The following is a 26,791-nucleotide window of genomic DNA, read 5'->3' on the forward strand; positions in this document are numbered from 1 at the left end:
AGATGGAGCTTCAGTTCTAAAGTCTTCTCAGTGTCCTAGCACTTCCCTATCCAGGCTGCAGTAGGGTTTCCATGGAAACCACACACTTCTCATCTGAGTTGTGGTTAGTGCAATTGTGTTGAGGTGGTTTGGGGGAAATCTCAGTTCCCACAACTCTACCCTGCTGCTAAGTGGTACTTGTATAATGGTAACCTGGTTAGTGTGACAGTCCCTCTGTCTTCAAAGCACACTGCCAACCGTGTTCTGCCTTTGATCACAGTGTGAGCCTACTGCATTGCTGTGCTGTGCACCCTCACCAAACATGCCTAGGCCAGTGAGTTACCAGTTATTCATAAACTGGCTCCAGTGTGTAAGTCCATTATGTATATCTTGTGCATAAATATTCTACAGGGTATTTTATGTATTATATGTGTCTATAGTGTACATTGTAATATTATGTGAAATGTAAAATCTGCATAAGGATGATGGAACCAACCACTCAAGTATCACATCAATGAAAATAGCAAATAAACTTTGAACAGTGAAAAAAAGAAGAAGGTATGGCCTTGTTTGTGAGGTGTGTCATTGGGGATGGGTTCTGAGGTTTCAAAAGACCAGGTCTGGCTTTGTGTCACTTTCTGTGCCTCTTTCTTGGGGATCGGGATGTGAGCCCTTATCTACAACCCCATTACCATTCCAGTCTGGCAGTTTCTAGATTTCACATTATGATAGCCATGAATTAACCCTCTGAAACTCTAACAAGCCCCCATTAAATGCTTTCTTTTATAAGATTTGCTTTGGTCATTGTGTTTAACAGAAATGGGACAATAAGTAAGTGACCAAGTTAAAATTAAAAAAAAAATGAAAAAAGAGTTTGAAATAAATTATCCTGTATGGGAGGAAGGGGCTAATCATAAAGGTCATGGATGATTAAATAAAAGCCCAATGCTAGCAATAGGATGATCGGATGCCTCTTTACGGTTGTTGGTCAGGAAGTTTCCAGAGGTTCTCACAATAATATAGACTTTTACCCACCAGAGCTAGAAGATAAGATCCTATTATCAAAGCTAACACACACCTTGGTTACATTATATAGAAAAATGAACTGTTAAGTGAGCTGAGATTTTCTTCCAGCCAGTGAAGTTTCAGAGCTCAGGAAAGCTTTGTGCACACTGCTCAGAGAGAAGAGATATCAATGGTTTTACCAGCTCCAAATCCTGTGAACTATAAAGGATATTTTAATATTGCTGTCACCCCCACTCTTTATATCCAACCAGGTGTCATGAAAAGAGAACTGTAGGTCAAACTATCATGGGGCCTCGGGGCAGATTATCTTGAGGATAGATTGTGGCTAAGAGAATCTTAGAAAACTTTTTACAGAAAGGAAAGTTCCTTGAGTTCACATTGATAGTCACTTTTGTTATGATTATGTAGGAAAGAATAAATGGAACATACGTATAGTATATATCTCAGTGGTTGAACTGACTGCTAGGGATATCTGTCAGGTAATTAATTATGTAGAAGACAGGTATATTGAAGTAAGATGATATTTAAGTTGCCTATGATAAAAATATTTAAAACTATTCATTTGAATTTATCTTCTTCTATGATATTCCATTTGGAAATGTGCATTCAACAACTCTTTGCAACTGTCAACTACACATAGCTTTGGCATCATTACACTCTGGAAACTCTCGTACCCTAAATTACAATGGTAGTGGGCAGTTCAGGAAAGAAAATGAATATTGGCATCAAAACTCTTATCAGTAATAATCATAAAAGCCTGTTTTAATTTAAAAGGTTTTCATGCTTTGTGTATTTTGTGTATTTACATAATGTATTTTCTTCTTATCAAACCTACAACTTTTCCAAGACCTTTTCCCACATTTCCCTCCAACTGTATGTCTTTTTCATATTTTAGGAGGTCCCATCTTATTTAGGCATTTTGTTTACATACATTTTCTACAATGTATACATACCCCATTTTGTACAACTGGATTTATTAGAGCAATTTTAATGATGGGAAATTAAATTACACTCCAAGTTTAAATATCCAAGTTGAGAAAAGATTACAGGAGTTCTCTCTTCTCATTTCAAGAAATGCTTCTCATGTGTTACTCATTGACAACATCACAGGTTAAGTAAATATCCAAAAAGAATTGTCCATGATTGGGGTGGGAGAATTTGAGAACTGAAGTGTCAGAATTAGAAACAACCCGTGCAGTCAGAAGTTAGGAATTTGTATGCTAAATCCAATAGGGAGTGAGTGATGCTGTTTTAACAGTATCAGGATTTGTCAGACAGACAAGTGAGGAGATGCAAAAATGCAGAATATGGAAAAGCCCCCAATACCTCACTCAGGACTCACTGTACCTACAGACAAAAGGAAGCTGCAGAAAATATTTCCTCTCATAATTCTGCCTTGAGCAAGCCTGGGGCTTGGGCAGAGTAGTGAATCATCTGACAAGAGTTCATAGTTTTCAACTTTTAGTGTGATTCCTCCTGCTGTACTGCACTGAAACTCCTTTGGCTCCTTTCTCTCTATTCCTTTGAGCCTGAATGCCCTGAATTTCTGAGTGGCTGCTGATGTAAGGGTGGATGTTTAAAGGTTGGTCCTTGGTTATGGTTGCCATGACAACCATCTCCTTGATATTGATATTGACTTGATCCTCACATCTGCTGGTGTTTTGTTTATGACCATTGGAGAGAAACATCTCTGCAGGAAGCTTGCAAGAGAAGAGGGGCTCTTGTCTAACCTAGAGAAACGATATTTACAAACCTAGAGGAGATTATTTTACAGTACCTCTTCCAATTCTTTTCACATTTTCTCTGAGCTATTGCACTGGATGGAGAATGTCAGTGATTCTGGACAAAAGTTGAGAGTGCAAAGAAGATGAAAAAATAAGGATGAATAGGGTTTGTGACATTTATATAAGAAATTCCTAACTTTGGTTTCTATGACTCTCTCAGCAGGATTGCTGATGCAAAGTCTTTAGTCTTCAAAGAATTCTTAAGGCCAAGGCTTATTAACATGCAGTATCTGAGATACAGTACATTCAGTCCTGGGTTAAGCTAAGCACAAGGAACCCTTGTAATGATAAAAGCAGCATGTGTAACAAATTAACTTTTTGTAATTTTGAGCCTTCAAGAGGGTCTTTAGTATGAAAATCTAGTGCAGAAGGAAGGACAATAATGTGCCATTTAAGTCAGAGGCAGTATTTTCAAAGCAACGGGTGATCACCAAGGGTTCTTAGGCATGGATTTACAATCATTTTTTATTGACCCTAGAATACAGTGCAGAAAAATAATCTTCCTTCAAAATTGTGTTATTAGCAGACCTTGTTAAGCCTTTGATGTGAGGATTCTGGAACCTGGGATAGAAAGAAGGGGGAAAAGAAAGAACTAGAGGAAGCTGGGGAAAGGGGACAGCAGATAGGAGATAGATAGATGATAGATAGATAGATAGGTAGATAGATAGATAGATAGATAGATAGATAGATAGATAGATAGATGATAGATAGATGATAGATAGATAGATAGAGGTTTCAATGTCATAATTTTGGGGTTTTTATTGGATATTTTTAATTACATTTCTTTTTTAATTTATTTTTTCCTCCATCTTTATTAAATTGGGTATTACTTATTTAAATTTCAATTGTTATTCCCTTTCCCTGTTTCCAGGCCAAAGTCCCCCTAACCCCGCCCACTCCCCTTCTATATGGGTGTTCTTCTCCCCACCCTCCCCTCATCACCGCCCTCCCCCCAACAATCCCATTCAGTGGGGTTTCAGTCTTGGCAGGACCTTTCCCAGTTTTCTGGACATAAGCCCCCTATCCTATCCCCCTACCCTTCTTCTATAAGGTTGTTCCCCTCCCCATCCACTCCCCCCGCCTTGTAATGTAACATCATTTGCTATTCCATTAAAGAGAGGAAGATGGTACCACAATCAGAGAAAAAAGCCAGTGCTTTCTTCACAGAGCACAGATATCCACACAGAGGAAGTTGTAAGTCACGAATTCAGCAAAAGATAAATATGATAGATCTATCTTTAGTCACACTGTACTGAACTCCCAAGAATGCCTGAAACCCTAAATCACTTCCAAGGATGAAAGTAAATTGTTATTTGGGAATTAGAGATTATAGTTTAATATTCACAAGCTTTTGAAGGTCTACATTTAAAAACCATTCATACTTCTCAACTGTAATATCACCTGTTTGTTATATCATCGTTAGGGGCATAGAGGAAGATAAGGAGCTCAAAGTTATCTTCTACTATATACTAAATTTGAGGCTGCACTTGGCTACATGAGACCAAGTCCCTCCAAATTAAAGCTCAATCTATATCACTGATTTCCATGCAGTATTCTTACAGAGAGGATGTTTATTTCGGAAGGTTATGTTGACAGTAGAGAGAAGAAAACCTATCTATTAAGTTTAGCTTTAAGATGGTCCTATGAAGCACATATCACCCCTTCTTCCTCCAAAGCAAACTTAAAAAGGAATTTCTCCCACTCTATTCTCCAATCATCTCTTTATGGAAAACACACACACACACACACACACACACACACACACACACACACACACACCACATTTAAATTCACTACCTAAAGTATGAAATCATGGAAGCATTTTAATTATAGAATGAACAACAAAACTCGGGTTCCAGTAGTTGTAAACATTTCTGTATTGAGTAGCATAAGAAATCTATACAATATATGCAAAGAGCTGACATGGTGAGTCACAGATGTGATCCCAGGTTTCAGGAGGTAGGTAGACACAGGAGGACCAAGACTTGAGTAATCTTCACTTGCATAAGGAGTTTCAGCCCAGCTTAGAATACCTGTTAAACAAACTAAGAAACGAAAATTAAGAAAGCAAGCAAGCAAATAAAAAAAAGATCACGAGAAGTCAATAAATGTAGTAATCTCATTTCATTTCAAAATAGATAAATTGTATAATATTATAAGACACAATGTGTTCAAGACTGAGGTTTTTTGATGAGTGGAAAACTATAATGTCTGGTAGTTGGGTGTGTAATTATTTGAACAGTCAAGAGGAGCACTAATATTAATTAGGTTTATGTAAGTATTCAGAGTAAAATACAGTGGGCTTCAAAGGTTAGAAATCACAGAAAGTATCTTACCATACTGACAAAACTTCAAAATCAATGAAAAATTAAAGTCATTTCTAAGTAATTCAAAACTAATTTTATAACTGTTGATTAATTGAAAACATAGTATTTTACATCATTCCTATAACAAAATACTACTTTAAGGGTCTATTAAATAACTGTCAAACCAATTATCTTCCTTTCATTTCTATTACTGTAATAAAAGCTTTGACATAATGCAACTTAACTATGAACATTTCAAGGTACAAGAGCAACTAATCTAAAAACATAAGCCTGTGAAAAAGATATTTTGGGATTAACCAATCACTTTTTGATTGTATCAAATGCCAGCTCTATGAGATAGAATTATTAAAGAAACCAAGAACCTGTTGTTAGATTGTTCATAGACTTTGGAGTAAAACTCAGTACTATTATTCTGCTAGTAAACAAAATATTAATATTAATATATAGTATATGTGTGTGCATGCATATACACATGTAGCAACAATTTTTTAAGTTCATACAATTGAAATAGTGTAAGGAGAGAAAAATGAGAGGGTTTTGATGGAAGAAAAGAGAAGAGAAAATGATCTAATTGTAGAAAAACCTTAAGAAAATGAAAGCAAAAAACAAAAAAGTAAGAGAAAGTCAAAACTCTTAATAACTTTTTGTTAGACCTATAGATCAAATCATTTGTCAGTCCTCATTAGAGAGGATTCTCCTTCATTAGATGGAAGGAAATGCAGATTTCCTCAAATGGTCAAACTGCAGATAAAAAAGGACTATGGGGATCAGACAAAAGACAACATTCAAATAACACTTCTCTCTCTAAGGCTCGAAGAAGTTTTGTGGAAAGGGGACCCAATATATTGTAAGAGTCAAAAGTCGTGGATATCTTCAAAGAAACTGGTTTTCAGACATAACAGGTTAGATGCACCCATGAACTCAGAGTGATTGTGACAGTACCTGCACGCTCCAGCCACACAAAATTCCTAGCAAAGAAAGAGGGATGGTGGCTATTTAATCCCACCACTCTCTGAGCAGTGATTGGCATTTAATGGTTGCTAGAAGAGAAGGAGGCAGGGTTCTTTTAAATAATGTGATTCCTGGCAACCTAATCACAGAATAGAGGAGGCCCCAGTTACAAAACTAGAATCATAAAATAGGTTCAATGGGTGGGAACATGGAAATGATCTCAACATTGTGTGATAGAGAAAGAGCAGGTTCCAGGAGGCAGTAAAAGGAATTAGGGGGCAGGGGTGACTATGTTCAAAATGCATTGCAAAACTTCTCAAAACTTTAATAAAATTATTTGAAGCAACCCAGAAGAGAAAGCATTTATTTTACTGACTATTCCAGGTCATACGGTTAAAGCGAGGAAGCCAAGGCTGGAGTGAAAAGCATCATAGTCATTGTTGTGACCAGAAAAATAAATGAATACACCCTTGGTCACCTACTTCCTTATGCTCAGCTAACTTCTTTCTCTTCTGTACAGATCAGGAACAGCCTGCAAAAGGTTGCCTCCCACACATAGAGTAGGTCTTCCCCATAATTAACAACCAAGGAAGCCCCTTCCAAACCTGTCCACAATGCACCATGAGCCAGATAATTCCTCAATAAGATGATTTTTCCCCATTGGACCCGGGCTTATGTAAAGTTGACAGTTAAAGATATCAGTTTTATACCAAAGTTTGTGTAAATTAGAATAAAAGTAGAATGAAATAATTGAATTATCAACATAGACCATCTAGGGGCAAACTCCAATGAAAACTTTGTATTTGGAAGAATAAAGGTGTAGTATTGATTGGTATGTAAATTGATAGTAAAAATGCACAAGAAAATTATCTTCTTTTGGGAAATCAATTTATGTATTAAATAAAATCTAGTAATCAATTTCAACAGAAAGAGAGGAGATCTGTGATCTTAACTGTTTTATAGTTCTTTCTTTCTGTGCACCCAGTTTACCTAAATGATGATTTACAGTGGTAATTACTGGCAACTGTTAACATGTCCATGAATTCCCCCTGTCTTATTTGTGGTCAACTATGATCTAGGAAATAATGAGCTTCATGGTACTAATGCTCTTCCTACCACTGATGGCAATAACAATGCTGCCTTCAGTTATTAGCTTCCTTTGCATGGGACACAGTGCACACTAAGCATTTCCCTTATAAAGCCTCATACTATTTCACAATTTCCTACACATTCTAATATCTCACAAAATAAAAATGAAAACAATAATGAAAACCAGCAATAACACACTGACAGTGTTTTTTATATAGTGTCACATGTAAGTTCATTCAATCCCTTAGAAGATTCTATTCCTTGGAATCATTACTATACACGATTTGTGAATGAGAAACTAGGATGCATCAAGATCAAATTACTTGTCCACAGTCACAGCTAATGACGGACGGAAACGGAGTTTGTATGAAGGCAATAACAGAATACACATTCTATCAACACATGGGATTGCCAGCTTCTCTATGAAGAAGCTTTGGCCTAGGTTGGTTAGTCAATTTGCCCTAAAAGGTATCTGGAGTGTAGTTCTATGGGGAAACACTTATTTAGCATGCACAATGCCCTTGGTTCCTTCATGAATAATTTCAGTAGCACTTACTATGCTTTAACTGTAACTACAGCCAAGAGCTGCCATGGGACCCTTGTGGGGGTCATTTAATTTTCTATGCAGCAGCAGACACTATGATGAGAGCAGCGAGCAGGGATCTAGGGAGAGGAAATCTTGTCCTGTTCACTTATTAGCATCCTATGAAGGCTTGTTTGCTTAGTGAGAAGTCAGAAGTGGCTGTGCAGAGAGAAGGTGATCTGGGAGAGCTGGGTACCAGGAATGAGTCAGAGAGTCAGGTAAGGCCATCATGGAAAACGAATCATGATGGATACCCTTCAGAACCAGATCCTTGTATGTGTATCCAGTAAGAATGGATATATTCAGACATTTAAGGAAAGTGAAATTTGTCTATGCATGTAAAGGAGTACAGCGGCCAGGGACTGTGTGCTGCTGGCTGGATAGTGAGACAGTAATAAAATGCATAGATTAGGATATCCGTCCTACTGACACTCTTAAATTAGTTAAATAATTATCCTAGAAAATAATTTGTCTCAGTGGGTTTATTTTATTATTGAAATAACATGGTTGTTTAACTGCCACCAGGTCATATAACTCAATATGATCTCTAATTTAATAAAGTAAAATGTCTTACTGGTGCAGCAATATATTACTAGGCCTTCAAAAAAAATCTGTGTCCTATTTTTTATTTCTTTTTACTTTCTAAGGCCATCTTGCTATTTACATTTTTTATTTTGTAATGTCACTCTTACATTTGTTTGAACAATGTTGTTCTCAGGTATGCCTGCACAGAGCAGATTGAAGTGTGCGGGAGGCTAAGAGAACTGGGTGCAAATTCAGAGTGACAGGGTGGGATCAATGTGGACAAAGGGACCCAGAGCAGCACTGCTATCAGGCTCTGAGGGCATCAGCATTATAGCATTATAGGGCTGCTGTGCAGAAAAGAGAATGTGGAATGGCAGGTGGCACCAAGTCACTGACCCAAATTACATTTTCCATGTTCTCTGTTCCTCCTCATAAATTCTTATAGGCTTTTTGTCCATCTGTTTGAAGAATATATAATTACGTACCTATTTGTACATGTGCACCCAAACAGATTTTTTTTTATCTTTCAGACTGTGCCTAGTCTTCAGGGTAAAGTATATTTGTTTTTCTTTGGACTCCAACCCATTGACCTAGGCATGCTCCTCCCAGAGAACTCAGAGGAGTAACTTTTTTTTAAAAAAAAGATTTATTTATTATATATAAGCACACTGTAGCTGTCTTCAGACACCCCAGAAGAGGGCATCAGATCTCATTACAGATGGTTGTGAGCCACCATGTGGTTGCTGGGAATTGAACTCAGGACCTCTGGAAGAGCAGTCAGTGCTCTTAACCACTGAGCCATCTCTCCAGCCTTTTTGTACAGCTTTTTTATTGTGCACAACATCTTTCGCCTCTGGTTTCTATGAGTCGCCACAGTTCTGATGCATACAGTAGCCTCCTCTCTGTTCTTCACAAATAGTAGTTGACAGAAAAAAGAAAAATCCCTTAATAGTTCTCCTAATCGGACTTAGAGAACAATAGGAGACAAAGGATTTGGATGTGAGCAATCTGAGTTTGAGCTTTTCATTTGCTCAGGAGGATTCTCCCTTTTCCTAAAGGTTATATTAACATCCCCCAGGAAGGCGAAAGCTCCCATGTATCATTCACAGATTCCCAATTACAGAGGGAGTAATGGAATATCGCAAAGTCACAATCTAGAGACATATTTAAACCTTCCAATGGATTTCAGTGTTGTAATCAAGAGGCGTAAATTCTGGGCTGAAATTCCTCTCTGAAGGTAATATATCCTGTGCCCTAAATAAAAGGCGATTTATTGTGATCCGATAAATGGGCACAAAGTAGGCACTTGTTGAATGCTATGACCTTTAAGTGACCAAGACAACTCAGTTACTATCAGGGACAAGAATACCTAAAAGGCTGTAAAGTCACAGGCCATCAAAGAACATATGCTACTAAATATATAGTCTGAGAAAATAATACACAGTTTGCCATAAAATTCCATCTGGTTTCTGAGGATTCTATGTCATTTTTATTCTTTCTGTCCTGAACTACAAAAGATAGTTAAGAGTTATTTTAAGGCTTGCGTTGGAGACTAGCAGAGTAGTTTGTAGGCTTTGAAGAAGGGCCTCCATGTATATAGATGATGATCATCTCGACCTGCACCAAAATCCCCATTATGTCCTTGCCCAGCACAGTGATACCTTTCCATCTGCTTCTAACTGGGAATAAATTTTAGAACCATGACTGCTTTTTAAGCCTTTTACAATATCGTGAATTCAACACGATAGAAATTATTCTTCAAATGCCTGTCATGTGGAGTTCACATGTAAAACACTCAGATATTCTCTAATTATTATGTAGCCAGATAAAACCGAGTCATGACTTCAGCTCTACTTCTCAGAGAGAATTAGCATACAGCATGAAACTTTCCTTTTGAGTCACCTCTAACAGCAAGACAACTTTCCATGGCAGTACATTTTAACACTTTGCAGCACAACCTCTTACTTTCTCTAAATATCTATATGATTCCTGGCTCATTGTACTGAGATTATTATGTAACTAATAAAGGAGGTATTATTTGGATTTTTTTAAAAAAGTTGTTAATTATTTTGTTCTTTTGTTTTGGTCATTGTACATCTATAGTGTGTGTGTGTGTGTGTGTGTGTGTGTGTGTGTGTGTGTGTGTGTTTTTGTGTGTAGCATTAGAAATTGAGATAACCAAAATTCATCACAGTTAAAAATGGAGACTGAACATTAAGCAGGAAGGTAGAAAGTTCTAGTCCATGATTTCTTTGAAGTTTCTTAAGTCCTTCTGGGATAGTATTTTCTAATTTTTCAAAGGGCTGTGATAGCCAGGATTCTGTAAAGAAAAACGCACTGGTAATACATGTTATATGTTCATATATGCACATATAGGCATACAAACACAACAAAAAGAAGTATATTAGATTGAGTTTTACAAAACTTAGTCCAGGTAATTCAGCCATGGCTGCCTCATACTGGAGAACCCCAAAATCCATTAGTTTTCAGTCCACAAGGTTATATATTTCAGCAGTCCCAACCTGCCACTGTGGTCCAGGAGGGTCCTTGGAGAGCTGTTCATCTAACAGCACAACAGAAAGAAGAAGGAGAAAGAGAAGCAGGACGGGAGGAAGAGGAGGAGGAGTTGGAAGAGGAAGAGGAAGAGAAAGAAGAAGAAAGAGAAGGAGGGGGAGGAGAAGGAGGAGTAGAAGAAGGAGAAGGAGAAGGAGAAGGAGAAGGAGAAAGTGCCAGCAAATGTGAAGTCAATCAGTTAAAAAACCAGATTTTCCTCTTTCACGATCTTGTATTTTATCTATCTGGGCTGCTGCTAGGATGTGCTACCAAATTATTTAGTAGAGGTTTATTTGCTGTAGAAGATCTGATTATGAAAATCCTTCAGAGGATTACCTAGAAACTTGAATTTTAGTTGATTCCAGAGTCAGTCATGTTGACAACTGAATTAGTCATCGTTGGGATACACTAAGACTAATCTATTTTTTAATTGGGTATTTCTTATTTATATTTCAAATGTTATTCCCGTTCCTTGTAGTTCTACATTTTACAAGAGAATTTAAAACTAAAACTTAATTCAAACTCAGTGTCTTTAACTGACATGCATATTAATTCCAAGAGGCACATTCAGTTGACTGTGCTTCCTTCAGATGTCCAGAAGTTGTCTCCAAAACTCCTGATCTCCATATTCCTCTATATTCCTCTGCTTCTGAGTCTTTGACTTCTTCTGGATTTGCATCAGATACTTAGGTATAATTTACAGAGTTCAAAGTGAGGCAATGTGTCACAAAATAAGAAATATCAACTGAATATCTATTGAAGATATACATCACAACTAGCAATTTTGCTGCTGAGAAACCCTGGGAAGGTCTTGAGTGGTGTTCCAGGAAGCATTTGCAAGTATGTTTACATAAAACAATGCTGGTAGAAACATGACTGAGAGTGTTAGGGGCCCAAATATACTGTGTAATAGTCATTTGATGAAATATTATATAGACATTAAATAAGAATCATTCTTCACCTTTCTTGATACATCATAATACTTTATAGCATTCTTTGTATATGTTAGATGTTTAATAAACATTTGGTTATACATTTTAAAGACCAGTAACACAGACAAAGTCTCCTGTGTTTCTTCTCATTAGTAATTTTTGGCATACACACAATTACACTTGTTGATAAAGCGTTTTTAAGTTTGGGTCAACATTGGTGTAAATTCTTATTGAGACTAAAGAAACTCAGAATGAGAACAAGTTAATGAACATAAGAGCCTGGAAGGGAAGCGGAAGGAGAGAAAAAGGAATGAAAGAAAAATCTGTAATGCAATTTAAACAGAAGAAGGGGAAGACATCAAAAACCTGTGAGATATGAAGCCATCTCCAGCCAGTGAAAGGAGTCAGTAGTCAAGGAGTTTGCCCTTAGATCCAATGACCTGAATCTATTCCCAGGTAAAGGAGGGTAGAAGGAAAGAACTGACTTCATAAAGCTATCTCCTGACTTTCTTATATTCACTTTGACTTGTGCACACATACATCAAGTACACAAATAAGGATATATAGACCCTTTAAAAGGTACAAGCATTTTGTAAAAGTTTGTACAAGTTTTATTGAACTCTCACTCATCACCATGAATGAGATGTATTCACCTACACTTTAAAGATGAGAAAATTATTACGGAGATTAAGTACTTGATTAAGAATGCAATGAGGTAATGGTATGGAGAGATAGTTTATTGGTAAGAGCATTTGTTGCTCTTGAAGAAGACTAGCATTTGATTCCCAGCACTCACACCATAGCTTAAATATATGCAGGAAAAACACTCATACACATAAAATACTATAAATAGTTCTTGAAAAATATTTTAATAGAATGTAGCGAGGGGAGATGAGAGTGAGAAAATGGGAGTTAGTGAAAAACCTGTAGAAGAAAGAAGTGAGAGAAAGTAGGAGAAGGGAAATATAAATAAGGAGAGGGGAAATTTTCCCTAAAACAATGGTTGTCCCAGCAACATCTGTGAAAGGGGTGTTTAAATAAATATCATGGTATCTGGGTTGGCTAATCTTATAAAACTATACCCCAAAAATGCAAACTTTGTTCAGCATATCTGCAAAAGTCATACAAAAGGAACTCTGTGACTTGTGCCTGTTGAAGAGAAGAACTGCCTGATACATTGGTCTCTTGAGGAAAGGGGGTCATTTTCTTTAGTCCCTGACCATGGTTTTAGTACCTGACCTGCAAAGGCATCATAACAAAGCATGGTTGGCTCATGACCTCAAGTGACAGACGAGATGTGGAAGTTTATGAAAATAAAGAAAGCTGGCGTGCCAAATATAAAAATTCCACCTTTGCTTCACCAATCCATCCATAAATGGTTTTGTTCTTGAATACAAACTGTGCCGTATAATATGAGAATGCATATATAAGGAACTGAGGACAAGGTGTCAGGGTGTTGAGAAGTCTACTGGATTGGCTAATGTGTTTAGAGGGTTTAGCTAGTAATAGTGATAAGTGACTATTGAAAAGAAAGAAAAGGTTATTGTGTGGCTAATAATAACTTCAATGTATGGTCTCACATCATCATCATCTGCTCTTTGCGCTCTGTTCATTTGTTACCACCAATAACTAACTTGGTAGCATTTGTCCTAAATTGTACAAACATACACTTAGGTTTTCAAGAGTTTTGTTTCTTTATCATTCCTTTCTTTAACAGCTACTTTCTGAGTGACTATATATTCTATATTTGAATGTATGTGCATATCAGAAGTCTGTGACCCCTATCTTGGCATATAACACAGCCACAAAACACAGTCAAGTGAATCAAATTAGATAAGAACTGTAGTAGGAAGATTAAATAACTTCACCAGAAAATGAGAGTATCTTCTCATGAACTTTGTCAATGTATGGGGTAAAGCAAACCTAAAAATATTCTGTCAGTAAGAAAATGCATTCTTTTGATATAGTTATTTTCAAAGTTCCCACATTCACCCATAAATGAAGTTAGCATGTTTAATAAAATGACCCACATCATGAATTGTGGTTGTCTGGCAGAGCTTGGTCAGGCACCATTCTGTGTCAAGTCACTGTCCCTGTGTCACTGCTGTATCTCTTAGCACACAACGTGAATTTGCCATTTCCATTCTTTGTCCAAACCCTGAGACATGGTCCAAGGCTTACTACATACCTTCTGGATATAATTTCAGATGATGTGGTGGATATGGCTTTTTTTGGCCATACCATGCATAGATGTAGCCACCCTCTAAGATTTCCGAGTTGCCCCTGATGCATTTTCTTACTTATGAATAAGTCACTAACTTAGATACTGGATAATTCATAGACCCCCTTTCCATGTTTTTTTCCAGTAAAACCCATTATAATGGGAGTTGATTGCCTTTGTACATTAAATGGAAAATTGTTACCAGTCTACTAAATGTTCATTAACTACATAAAATGAGCAAAAGCCTATGCTGGCAATACAGACACAGAGAGAATTAGGTGTAGTCCTCCCTTCCTCTTAAACGTATATTGTGATAAGGACTTTTTTTTTGCTATCTATCTTAAAGTCAATTATTATGTTTTCTGAGACAGGCAATTATATTCATCCTGTTCAAGAAAGCCTTGTTTTACAAAAATGAAAATTTACTTTACATTTTAAATTATTGATGCCTGAATCTGTTATGTAACAGAATGAGGATCCCTATTAGTCTCCACCCAAGCTTTGAAGCAGACACTTTCTAGTTTCGACTCTGCATATGTCATGGACCTTAGTCTATAGCAACCATGATGTGCATGGTCACCACTACTGTACTCAATGTGTGCACAAAAATCAACAGTTGTTTGTAGTTTCCCAATGATTTAAGAGCAAAAGAGATGGCTTGATATGTGTCTATCGTAAATGCCTTTAAAATTTTTATTTAGTTGAAATTATAGTTACATCATTCTTCATTTCTCTTGTCTCTCTCTGAATTTTCCCATGTACCCAAACTCGCTGCTTTATTTAAATTCAATGAATACTTAAACACAAAAATACAACGTGTTTTTTGTATGTGACTGTTTTTAGGCTAAACATGTGGTATGGGAAAACAAAGTGAGGTGCTTATTCCTCACAAAGACTATTTCTCCCTCCCACATTTCTTTGGTTGTCTGATGTTCTTTGTCTAGGGTTAAGGCCTCAAGTGATTCATCTTTCCTCATTATCATGTCAATTGCTTTCAAATTTAAGAAGTCATGTTGGTGATACTCCATTGGTATAGTTTCTGACATTTCTAGGAGACACAGTCCATAGCATAGTACTTGTTTGTTCCTCTAACTGGTAGATAATCTTCCATTGCAGAATACACAATTGCTCAAAATGAGGAGTTTTGGAGTGCAATTCTGGATGCTGATATACGACACAACTCCTGTACTGTTCATACGATTCAGGGAGTGAGCACATTTAAAATAAACACATGCTAACAAGCAACCAGAATTTTTTTTCACAAACCTTGTACTAAATCATATCAGACTATTATGAAAACATATCTTAAAGACCGTTTAACAAAGTAATGACAGCAGTAAAGACCATTGGTGCCCACGAATGTGTTAAGCAGCAAAATACAATCAAGAAGGCATTATTCTAAAGAACAAGAGTCAGAGATGTTAAGAAAATGACCCATGGTTGTCTATGTAGCAGGTAGCTGGAAATCTGTTCTCCTTCAGTAAGCTCCCATTCTGTCCTAGCTAATTCACTGAATACTAATCAAACATGGACTTATTCACCTGAAGTGATGCTAAGGAAGAAGCCCTACAAGCAGGCAATATTTACTAAAAAGAATACACTATGAAGACATTGTAGGATGGTGTAAAGGCTAAAACTTTGTGGTTGGTTATAGGATAACAGAGAAAGATCCTTTATGACTGCTCATGGCAGATTTTGCAGGAATACATCAGAAGAAGTGGGGGTTGTTGTTTATTATTTTTTGAAAGATCAAAGCTATGGGCATGATTTTAAATAGTTTTTGTTTAGAAATAAATTTAAGGGATATGGTGTGCCTGGGACACAGAGACTAGAGCCATATTTCCATGGCTAGATTTGGGATCTTAAGGAAGAATAAAGAATGATTAGTTTCAGAGATGGCAGCAAAGTGTTGAGAATTCATTTAAAAAATGATAGTGAGTTATTATGAAGGTTTGCATTTGTGAGGAGATAAAAATTTGCGTGTTTACGCGTGCGTGTGTGTGTGTGTGTGTGTGTGTGTGTGTGTGTGAAGAAGTTTTTTGGACATTTTTTATTTACATTTCAAATGTTATCCCCTTTCTGAGTTTCCAGTCCATAAATCCCCATCCCACCCCACCTCTCACTTCTATGAAGGTGTTCCCCCATGCATCCACTCATCCCTTCCCTCCTCCCTGCACTGACATCCAGCCTTGGCAGGACCAAGGGCTTCTCCTCCCACTAGTGCACAACAAGGCCATTCTCTGCTACATATGCAGCTGGAGCCATGGGTCTGTCCATGTGTATTCTTTGGATGGTCCCTGGGAGTTCTAGTTGGTTGGGATTGTTCTTAGGGAGTTGCAAACCCCTTCAGTTCCTTCAATCCTTTCTCTAAATTCTACAATGGCGAACACATTCTCAGTTCAATGACTGGCTGTGAGCATTCACCTCTGTATTTGCCATGTTCTGGCAGAGCCACTGTGGAGACAGCTATATCAGGTTCCTGTCAGCATGCACTTCTTGGCATCACAAATATTGTCTGGGTTTGGTGGCTGTATGTATATGGGTTGGATTCCCAGGTGGGGCAGTCTGTGCTACAAAGTTTGTCTCCATATCTCCTCCTGTGAATATTTTTGTACCCCCTTCTAAGAAGAACTGAAGCATCTGTTCTTTGGTAGTCCTTCTTTTTAAGCTTCATGTAGTCTGTGGATTGTATCTTGAATAATTTGAGATTTTGGGCTAATATCCACTTACCAGTGAGTGCATACCATGTGTACATGGTTTTTTTGTTTTTTGTTTGTTTTGTTTTGTGCTAAGTTACCTCACTCAGGATGTTATTTTCTAGTTCCTTCCATTACCCTATGTATTTCATAAGGTATTTTTTTTAATAGTTAAGTAGTACTCAGTAGTAGTATTATGTAAATATACCATATTTTCTGTAACCATTATTATATTGAAGGACATCTGGATCTTTTCCAGTTTCTGGCTATTATAAATAAGACTGCTATAAACATAGTGGAGCATGTGTCCTTGTTATATGTTGGAGCATCTTTTGGGTATATGTCCAGGACTGGTATAGCTGGGTCCTCAGGTAGTACTATATCTAATTTTCTGAGGAAATTCCAGACTGATTTCCAGAGTGGTTTTACCAGCTTGCAATCCCACCAACAAGGGAGGAGTGTTCCTCTTTCTCTACATCCTCACCAGCCTCTGTTGTTACCTGAGTGATTGGTGTGAGGTGGAATCTCAGGCTTGTTTTGATTTGCATTTCCTTGATGACTAAGAATGTTGAGCATTTCTTTAGGTATTTCACAGCCATCAAAATTCCTCAGCTGAGAATTCTTTGTTTATCTCTATACCCCATTTTTAATAGGGTTATTTGATTCTCTGCAGTCTAACTTCTTGATTTCATTGTATATATTGGATACTAGCTGTCAATCAGATGTAGGATTGGTAAAGATCCTTTCCCAATCTGTTGGTTGCCATTTTGACCTAATGACAGTGTCTTTTGCCTTACAGAAGCTTAGCAGTTTTATGAGGTCCCATTTGTTGATTCTTGATTTTAGAGCATAAGCCACTGGTGTTTTGTTCAGGAAATTTTCTCCAGTGCCCATGTGTTCAAGGCTCTTCCCCACTTTTTCTTCTATTAGTTTGAGTGTATCTTGTTTATGTGGAGGTCCTCGATCCACGTGGATTTGAGCTTTGTACAGGGGGATAAAAATTGATTGATCTGCAATCTTCTACGTGCTGACTTCTAGTTGCACCAGCACCATTTGTTGAAAATGCTATCTTTTTTCCACTGGATGGTTTTAGCACCTTTGTTAAAGATCAAGTGACCGTAGGTGTGTGGTTTCATTTCTGGGCCTTCAATTCTATCCCACTGGTCTACTTGCCTGTCTCTGTACCAATACCATCCAGTTTTTATCACTATTGTTCTGGAATACTGTGTGAGGTCAGGGATCGTAATTCCTCAAAAAGTTCTTTTATGGTTGAGGAGTGCTTCGCTATCCTTCGGTTTTTATTATTTGCAAATGAATTTGCAAATTGTTCTTTCTAACTCTATGAAGAATCGAGTTGGAATTTTGATGGAGTTTGCATTGAATCTATAGATTGTGTTTGGCAAGATGGCCATTTTTACAATATTAATCCTCCCAATCCACGAGCATGGGAGATCTTTCCATCATCTGAGATCTTCTTCAATTTCTTTCTTCAGAGATTTGACGTTCTTGTCATACAGATCTTTCACTTACATGTTCAAATATCAGAGTCCTTACAAGTTTATTTCATGTACAGCAAGCAAAGCCACCCATGGATAAAAAGCCTGACAGGACTTTGGACCATATGACGACAAATATGAGACACCATAGTAACAATAAAATTCTTCTTTTCCTTAGTCGAGAATGTCCATTTAGTTTTGAGAGTTTGGGTGTTTTGATGAGTATGCCTTTGTAGAACTAGCTCCTTGGCAAGATTCCTTAAGCACAGGGTGTAAATCAGATATAGTCCACTGAGTAGCTATGAACAGGAAGAATCCACTGATGGTTTTATAGGGTGATGCTTCATGTCCACAACCTCAATTCTCGCTATAATCAACCTTAGACTGATTCTATAACTCAAGGATCCACTTCTCTTAATAAAATCCCTTTTATTAAAAACAAAAACCTTGGTAACTTGTGAGACTACAGTGAATAGCACAATCTGTAACAACATTTCCATCCATGATTTTATAATTACCCACTGCAGGAAACAGTGGAAGGAGTCTTCAGCATTTCTCAGACGGCTGAACTCCAAGAACTTCTTCTGACCTAGTGTCCTTGGGCTATGTCTTCTCTTTATGTGAAATTGTCCCAGGAATGTGAACTCAGTCTCATGAGAAGTCCTTTGAATGAAACTTCATTCTATATTTCTCAGTCATTTAAAAATTCTTGAAAAAAATCTTGCTTCATTATCTTAGACCGGGAACTCTGTGACGTATGTACTTAATGGTAAAATTTATCAATTAAGGTATACCAGATGTGATAACATGGAGGAGGTAAGTATTCAATGATTTCCTGAGGTGATGTGGGTTAATTCAAAACGTGTCACCAATTTGTCTTGTCATACTTACCCATGATAAGGATTTACTTTTACCTGTAAGAAGAAGAAGAAGTAAATGGAGAGATTTGCAGGAGTCATTTGAAAGAATCATTTAGGACACCTGTCTGTTCCATGGTTATGACCTGTAGCAAGAAGTGGTGATCTGTTTTGGCATAAATATTAGATAGTGACAAATAACACTGACATTTTGTCAGAATCAAAGACAGAACTCAGAGCCAGCAACTTGGCAAAGATGAGTGCCAGCGTTTGGTGACAAATGGCTTGAATCTGACAGCATACTTCATGGCATGGACTTTCATCCATCACAGAGATAGTTTTTAAAAGAAAGCATAGAACACAAAACATTCAACTTTCACAATTTGGTGTCAGGAGATGGAAAGTGAAGAAAAGAGAAGCCAGAGGCAGAGACAAAGATAGAGGGTCTGAATTGCAAAAGAGTGGCTATCATTTTATTTTAAGATTCTCATTTGTCAACATTCTCACACTCCATAATTCAGTAGTGTGCTTGGCTCATCTCTTCATGGAAATTGATGTAAGCTGAGTAAAGGGAGAAGAGTGTGTGAGGCAGTGAGAGAGCCCAAACCTGACCATCAAAGGTCAAAGAATACTTGACATAAGTATTTTTGTACATATATAATTACATATATGAGTTTATATAGATTTTTTTACCTTGTGTTAAACATGCTAAACAAGGACAGCCTAGTAATAATAATTGAATAGAAGTCAGTTATGCAAAGTGAGATCACTTTGAATTTTAAAAATGATGCTTTTTAGTTCAAACAGTTTATAAGACCTCTAATCCTCTGATTTGCATCTTGTTTGTTTGTCCATCAATTATTCATTAAATACTTTGCTGGGACAAACATTATTTTGGAGTCACAGCCGGGCAGAGAAAAGAAGGGTGTTCTCTCTCCAATGCAGCTCCAGAAACAGGATTCAAAGAACAAACAAGTTAAAATTAAAGTCATGATAAGCATAATATTACTATACAGAAAATAAAATAAATGAACTCTGTGTGTTGCTCAATTGTAACACGATATAACTGAGAGAGTTTTAGGAGAGTTTTTTCCTGAATCAAGACCTCACTAGGTTAATAACATCCAGAATTCTGCCTGTTTTCTGTGTATAGCATTTACCTGGGTTCAAAGTACCAGAATTCAGGTCCTCTGCTTAAATTTTAAACACTTTACTAACTGAGCAATTGCCCCAGGTCCTAAGACTATACATACTGAAGAAGAGTTTTCCTGTTAAGGTATACGTCTAGCCTTCTTTTTACCTTTCTGCTTTGAACCAAAGCTGTGTGCTCTACTTCCAAATGATTGACTGACCTTCCACTCTGTCCCAGGCTGGCATTTAGTCACTGGGATTTCAGGCTTGAACGATTAATCTCATCATGTAATATAGTCACCTATACTGCATATCTAAAATGCTGAAGTGTTTGTAATTTTGTCAAGACTTAAATAATAATAAGGGTAAGCTGGGAATCTTTACTTTCTTTTATTCCTATCCTGAGATTTCACCTTAAACCGATCAGAATGGCTAAAATCAAAAACTCAGGTCACAGCACATGTTGGGAAGGATATGGAAAAAGAGGAACACTGTTCTGTTGGTGGTGAGATTGCACATTGTGTCAACTACTCCCAAAATCTATCTGGAGGTTCCTCAGAAAATTGAAACTAGATCTACCTGAAGACACAGCTGTACCACTTCTGGGAACATATCCAAAAGATGCCCCACCAGCACAGAGTCACATGCACCACTATGTTCATAGTGGCCTTCTCTGTGATAGCCAGAAGCTGGAAACAACCCAAAAGTCCCACAACAGAAGAATGAATAGAGAAAATGTGGTTCATTTGCACAATGAAATACTATTTGACTATTAAGAATACAGACATCATGAGTTTTGCAGACAAATGAATGGAACTAGGAAATACCATCCTGAGTAAAGGAACTCAGACCCAAAAAGACATGCATAGTATGTACTCACTAATAAGTAATATTAGCCAAAAAAATTACAGAATACCCAGAGTACAGTTCACAACTCTAGAAGGTTAACAAGCTGAAGGGCTCAAGTGAAATGCCTCAATTCCACTTTTGAGGGAGAGAAAGCATGGGGTAGGGGTGCAGAGGGAGGGAGAGACCTGGGTAAGGAGGGGTTAGGGAAGGAAAAGGGCAACATGATTAGGTATGGGTCAGGGTAGACAGGAGAGAAGCCCTGAGGACCAGCAAAACAAATGGAATTTTGGCAGTTGAAAGGGGGGGCACCATCTAGGAAGTACCAGAGACTTGGAGGTGAGACATTCTCAGGACTCAAAGGGAGGGACCTGAGATGAAATGGCCCACAGTGAAAAGAGGGAACGCGTAGAGCTCACTTCGTGTAGAAAGACAGGGCATCAAGTAGAGGGATGGGGTTGGCATCCCACAGTCAAAAATTTACCCAGAATTGGTCACATCTAAAAGAACTGCAGGGACAAAGAATGGAGAAGAAACTGAGGGAAGGGAAGTCCAGTGACCAGCCCAAATTAGAATCCATCTCAAGGGAATGCTCCAAAGCCTGACATTGTTATTACTGTGCTATGGTTTGTTCACAGACAGGAGCCTAGCCTGGCTGTCCTCTCAGAGGCCCAACAAGCAACTGACTGACACAGATGCAGATACTTATACCTAACCATTAGACTGATGTTGTGGACTCTGATTGAATTAGGAAAATGCTGGAAGAAGCTGAGGAGGAGGGTGACCCCACAGAAAGACCAGCATTCTCAACTAACCTGTATCCCTGAGATATCTCAGGCACTAAGCCACTAACCTGGTAGGATACAAGAGCTTGTCTGAGGCCCCAAACACATACACAGCATAGGACTTCCTGGTCTGGCCTCAGTGAGAGTAGATGTGCCTAACCCTCCAGAGACTTTAGGCTCCAGGGAGTGGGGAGACCTGGTGGGAGAATCGCATCCACTTGGAGACAGGAGGGAGGAGGAATAGATTGAGGAATTATGGGAGGGCAGAGCAGGAGTACTAATTATAAATCAATCAATCAATTAATAGTCTTTATTTTCAGAAAAAGAAACATGTACTTGGAAAACGAAGCTTGAGAAATAAATGATTTTTGATAAAGATTGCTTAGAAAAAAATAATAACGGTAGGAAAAGTTGAGGTAAAAAGTTTCATTGTGAGAGGCACTAGAGTTTCACCAGAAGGAAAGGAAGACAAGTGTGCTTTGAGGTTCCCTCACTCCTGTTATAATTGATCACAGTCCAGTTTCTGATCAGCCTGGGCTAACAATGAAAAAATGGTGTGTCCTCTTGGAAGAAGTCTTGAAACATACATGTGAAAAATCTGATGATCATGTGAATTTTTCACTGTAGAAATCAATGTCTTTCTCTAACTCAAAGCAAAACAGTGCTGATTCCTTTCAGTAGAAGATTTCCATCCTGAACAACCCAATATTCCTTAGTGCTTTGTCTCATCCTGATGTACACACATATAGGAGGGCTTTGCTACTAGGAGCATTCTGCAGACGGAAACTAAGACAACTGCATGAATCTGAAGTGGTTTCTATTTTCTCTCCAGCTAAATATTTGATTTTCTTTGCTTTTACAGATTGTGATCTTAGGAATAGAAAACTTCAAACTCAAGGTCTTTGAGACATATTGTAAAACATACAGTTAGTTTAGACAATATGGCTCACACATGTTAAGGCAATACTGGTGCTTTCTTTTACATTTTTTAAGATTGTAATAAAATTGCATCATTTCCACTTCTCTTTTCTCACTCCAACCTTTCTCTCTTACTCTCCAATTACACACACACACACACACACACACACACACACACACACACACACACGCTCAAGTAGTTATGATGGCACATGCACTTATGCACTTGCATATGCACATATACACACATGTGATTGGAAATGAGTGTATGTGTCCCTAAATATATAAATATAACTTTGTCAGTCTGTATAATGTGCATGTGTGTGTTTCAGAGGTGTTACTGTTTGTTACTGAATAACTTAAAGTAATTGATACTGATTAAAGGCATATTTTGTTGCAGTAAATATTCAATCCTAATGAGCCCTAAGCTCATGCAAAGAACACACAAATGTTATAAAATTTATAAACTGCACACCTACATTGGGCAGATATACCAGGACACTATTCTACTCCCAGCTATGAGACCCCTCTCTACTTGTGGTTCCTCCAAGCCATGTGGTTCTGTTCCATCTTCTTTCTTCCTCCTCTTCCTCCACCATCTTCTTCTCTCTCCTCCATTTCCTCATCTTCCCTTTCTCCTTCTCCATCCTCTCTAAAACTTCCAGCCCCATCTTTCCCTTCAAATGCCGAATCATAGGCTCTATCCTTTATTTGACCAGTTAAAATGGGGAGAAGGTTCAGGTGAAATCACCTGAGAATGTGATCCACTTCTCATCTTGAGGAAGTAGAATTAGCATCAAAATACAAACAATACCAGGGCAATCCACAAGAGTATTTCTTCCAGCCTTGTACCTTTCCCCATTTTTCTGTCTGAATTTTAACTTATTCTAAAGTTTAGTCACCTCAGCATTCTTTAGAAGATCCAGGATAAATCACATCATTTTCTTTCTCCTATTACATCTATCAAAGGCCTTAAAATAAAATCATTTCTCTATCAGAGAGTTTAGCTTATCCATTCTATCTAATGTACATTACAAACAACCTGGTGAAATCTTGGACATCCAGGTACTAAAGGTGAGACTGGGTTATGGGAGAAGATCAAACCCAGACTGGGCAAAGGCATAAAACTTCAATGGACTTCAATTCAAATTGGTGTAATTGAACCAAATTAAGGAAATGACAGGAAGAGCTGTATATTACAGTGCTTCTTCAATGAAGAAGGTAGGCACTTCTTGTTCCTATCAGTACACAATTTGTTCTTTCGTGGTACAGACAAAGTTATATAACAGTAGAAATATCAGCAACAACAGAATATTGTGTTATAAGTAATATTCAAGTACTAGAGAGATGGCTCAGTAGCCAAGAGTGTGTTTTTATTGCTGTCATAAAATACCATGGCCAAAGCAACTTGTATAAGATGGTTGTTTAGCTTTAGAGTTCTGGAGAAGAGTTTAGAGGCATGGCAACAAGAGGCAGGTTAGAGACGGGGCAGAAAGCTGCGATTATCATGCAATCACAAAGCCCTTAGTGAGCTGGATATGGGAGGAGACCATAAGTGCTCAAAGTCAACCTCAGTGGCACACTTCCTCCTCTAACATGGCACACTTTCGAAATTTTTCTGGACACCATCACTGAGTGCAGAGCAGGTGTTCACATATATAAGGCTATGGAAAAAATCCCATTTAATGTAGTAAACTGTAAACAGAAGACCACAAATTAAGTTTCCCAGGAGCCATATAAGATTCTGGGTGTGGTCACATTTGCCTATGTAACCAGCACCATCAAAAACTGAGATAGGAAGATAACTGTGTCTTCATCCTAACCCTAGGATCAGTGTGAGGTTGTGTTTTAAAGCAATAAAATAGAGAGACATGGAATAGAAATATGCAATCATCTTCTGACCATGCACAGGCATGTCTGGATATATCATGCATACACACATCTGGATATACCATGCACACAAAATACACACACACACACACACACACACACACACACACACACACGCACACACACACACACACACACACAAACACCCAGAGGGAGAGAGAGTAATGCTCAAGTACCTCTAAAAATTGCCATAAATATACAAAAAAACCCATAATATTGGAACACACTTACTGCAGTTGAACACTAACAATAATGGAAAACTATTATATCAATGAATACTATCTACTATTCCCTAGCTGTTCATAGGGTTGTATTATAAAGCACCACATTATATAATGGTTGCAAACAGTGACATTTCTCCACAATCTTCTAAGATAACAGTGAGGACTGAGTGTCGCCAGAAAAACCTTCTCCTTCAGGACTAGACCAGAGTCCAGGCTGTTCATGTCTGAAGAATAAGGAAGGGCATGAAAAACCCAGGCTTCCCCAACTCTCACCTGGGAAGTGAATCTGGAATTGAAGATCCTCAGTGACAAAAAGAACTCCAGCTGTGCCTGCCCACCATAGTTGTTTATAAATTCCAGTTGGAACTGTTCAAAGGACCGAATTTGTTGACCTCAGTGTACTAGCCAGACTCTGGCTCCTGAAGATGTCATAGCACTTCCAGCTAGATAACAGCTACAAAATATACAATTGGGAGAGATATTTTGGAGTTAAGCTATAATAGATCCTAACATACACGATGGCTGTGATTTCTCAACGATAACAAAACATTATTACCACTCAGCTCATTGTATTTTGTTATGTCAGTCTTATTCAAAGGTTTCATTGCTGAGAAAAAATATATGAGAATCAACTTATGGATGAAAGGTTTATTTAAGCTCATGGTTCAATTGTACAATCCATCATGGTGAGGAAGGTGAAACATCAGGAGCTTGAGATAGCTGGAAACACTGGATTACCAATCAAGAGGCAGAGAGATGAATGTTGGTGTTCACCTGTGGCTGTTGGTTTTATTCAGTTTGGGACTCAAGCCCAGGCACTGGTGTTTCTCATATTTAGTGGAAGTCCTTTCTCTGGAAAGACCTACATACACAAACACAGAGATGCATTTCAACAGTGGTCCTAGGTTGAGCCAAGCTGATAATGAAATCTGTCAACACAAGCCTTGCAAATGAAAACCCAAGGTGGCACCTGGACTGAGCACTGGCAAAATTGAATTAGACGAAGAAGAGAAAGCTGGGAAGCCTTCCGCTAGGCAGAGTAAGAGCAGGAAACAGCAAGTTCTGTGGGTGCTTAGTGAGAGCCATGTATGGTTATGCTGAAGCACAGAATATTGATAAGCTGTAACTGAGCTTTGGCAAGTTCGGACACCTATGGCAAAATCATAAGCCATTCAGTCTTAGATGTCTTCCAAAGGTAGATGAACTCAACCTGACAAATGTGCCTTATAGTCCTTCTCTCCTGGTAGAATTTCTTTTTAGTATGTTTTCTGAATTTGTGAAAAGATCAACATTTTGACTAATCCTAGTAAAAATATGATAACTCCTCTGGAAATTCTGATCACAGTGAATGTTGCATTTAATAGACTTATTTAGCTTTTTTTCTTTACAAAACCCTTTCCCTTTCCCATACATCTGACATGCTTCCCGTGTCTTCAAGCTTTCCTTAAATCTTGCTATAGAGTAAGTAAAATGACCGACTTCATTTAGAATCATGCCTTCAGCCCAGCAACATCACATCCTTCTAACAGTTCAGGAAAAGGCCTATCTTTATATTATATATGCCAAGTATCCCTTCTCCTTAAGAATAAGGTGAAGTTTTTCTTTTCCTACAAAGATCTGGCTGATTTGTTATAATATTTTCCTCATCTCACTCTTGCCCTACATAAAAATGTATCTAATGCCAAACTGCAGGTGAATCTCTGATACATACCCACACAAACAGATGTGTGTACCCTACATGCTCACACACAAACACAAGTAGCCTCCCTTCTACATATGCACCAACACAAAATAAGCACCAGGACCAGATACGACGATTCTCCAGATCACATAGAGAGCACAGTTTTTCTGAATGTCCCTACTTGTAGAAGAAAAGACATGAGAAGCTTCTGTCCTTTAGATCTATGATTCTATAAATGAGACATCATATGCCATGTCCTGTAGCTTTATACACATAGCACATAACCTCATATTTTAA

At 37.9% G+C, this 26,791-nt stretch overlaps 1 protein-coding gene across 1 annotated transcript in view; it reads right to left on the reverse strand.

Moving 5' to 3' along the window:
• Rassf3 (Ras association domain family member 3) overlaps positions 1–26,791 on the reverse strand; it is a 472,172-nt gene that overhangs the window by 85,426 nt on the left and 359,955 nt on the right. The gene's annotated exons all lie outside the window — the stretch shown is intronic.

The sequence above is a fragment of the Rattus rattus genome, chromosome 1 (assembly GCF_011064425.1).
Source record: "Rattus rattus isolate New Zealand chromosome 1, Rrattus_CSIRO_v1, whole genome shotgun sequence".
Classification (NCBI taxonomy): domain Eukaryota; kingdom Metazoa; phylum Chordata; class Mammalia; order Rodentia; family Muridae; genus Rattus; species Rattus rattus.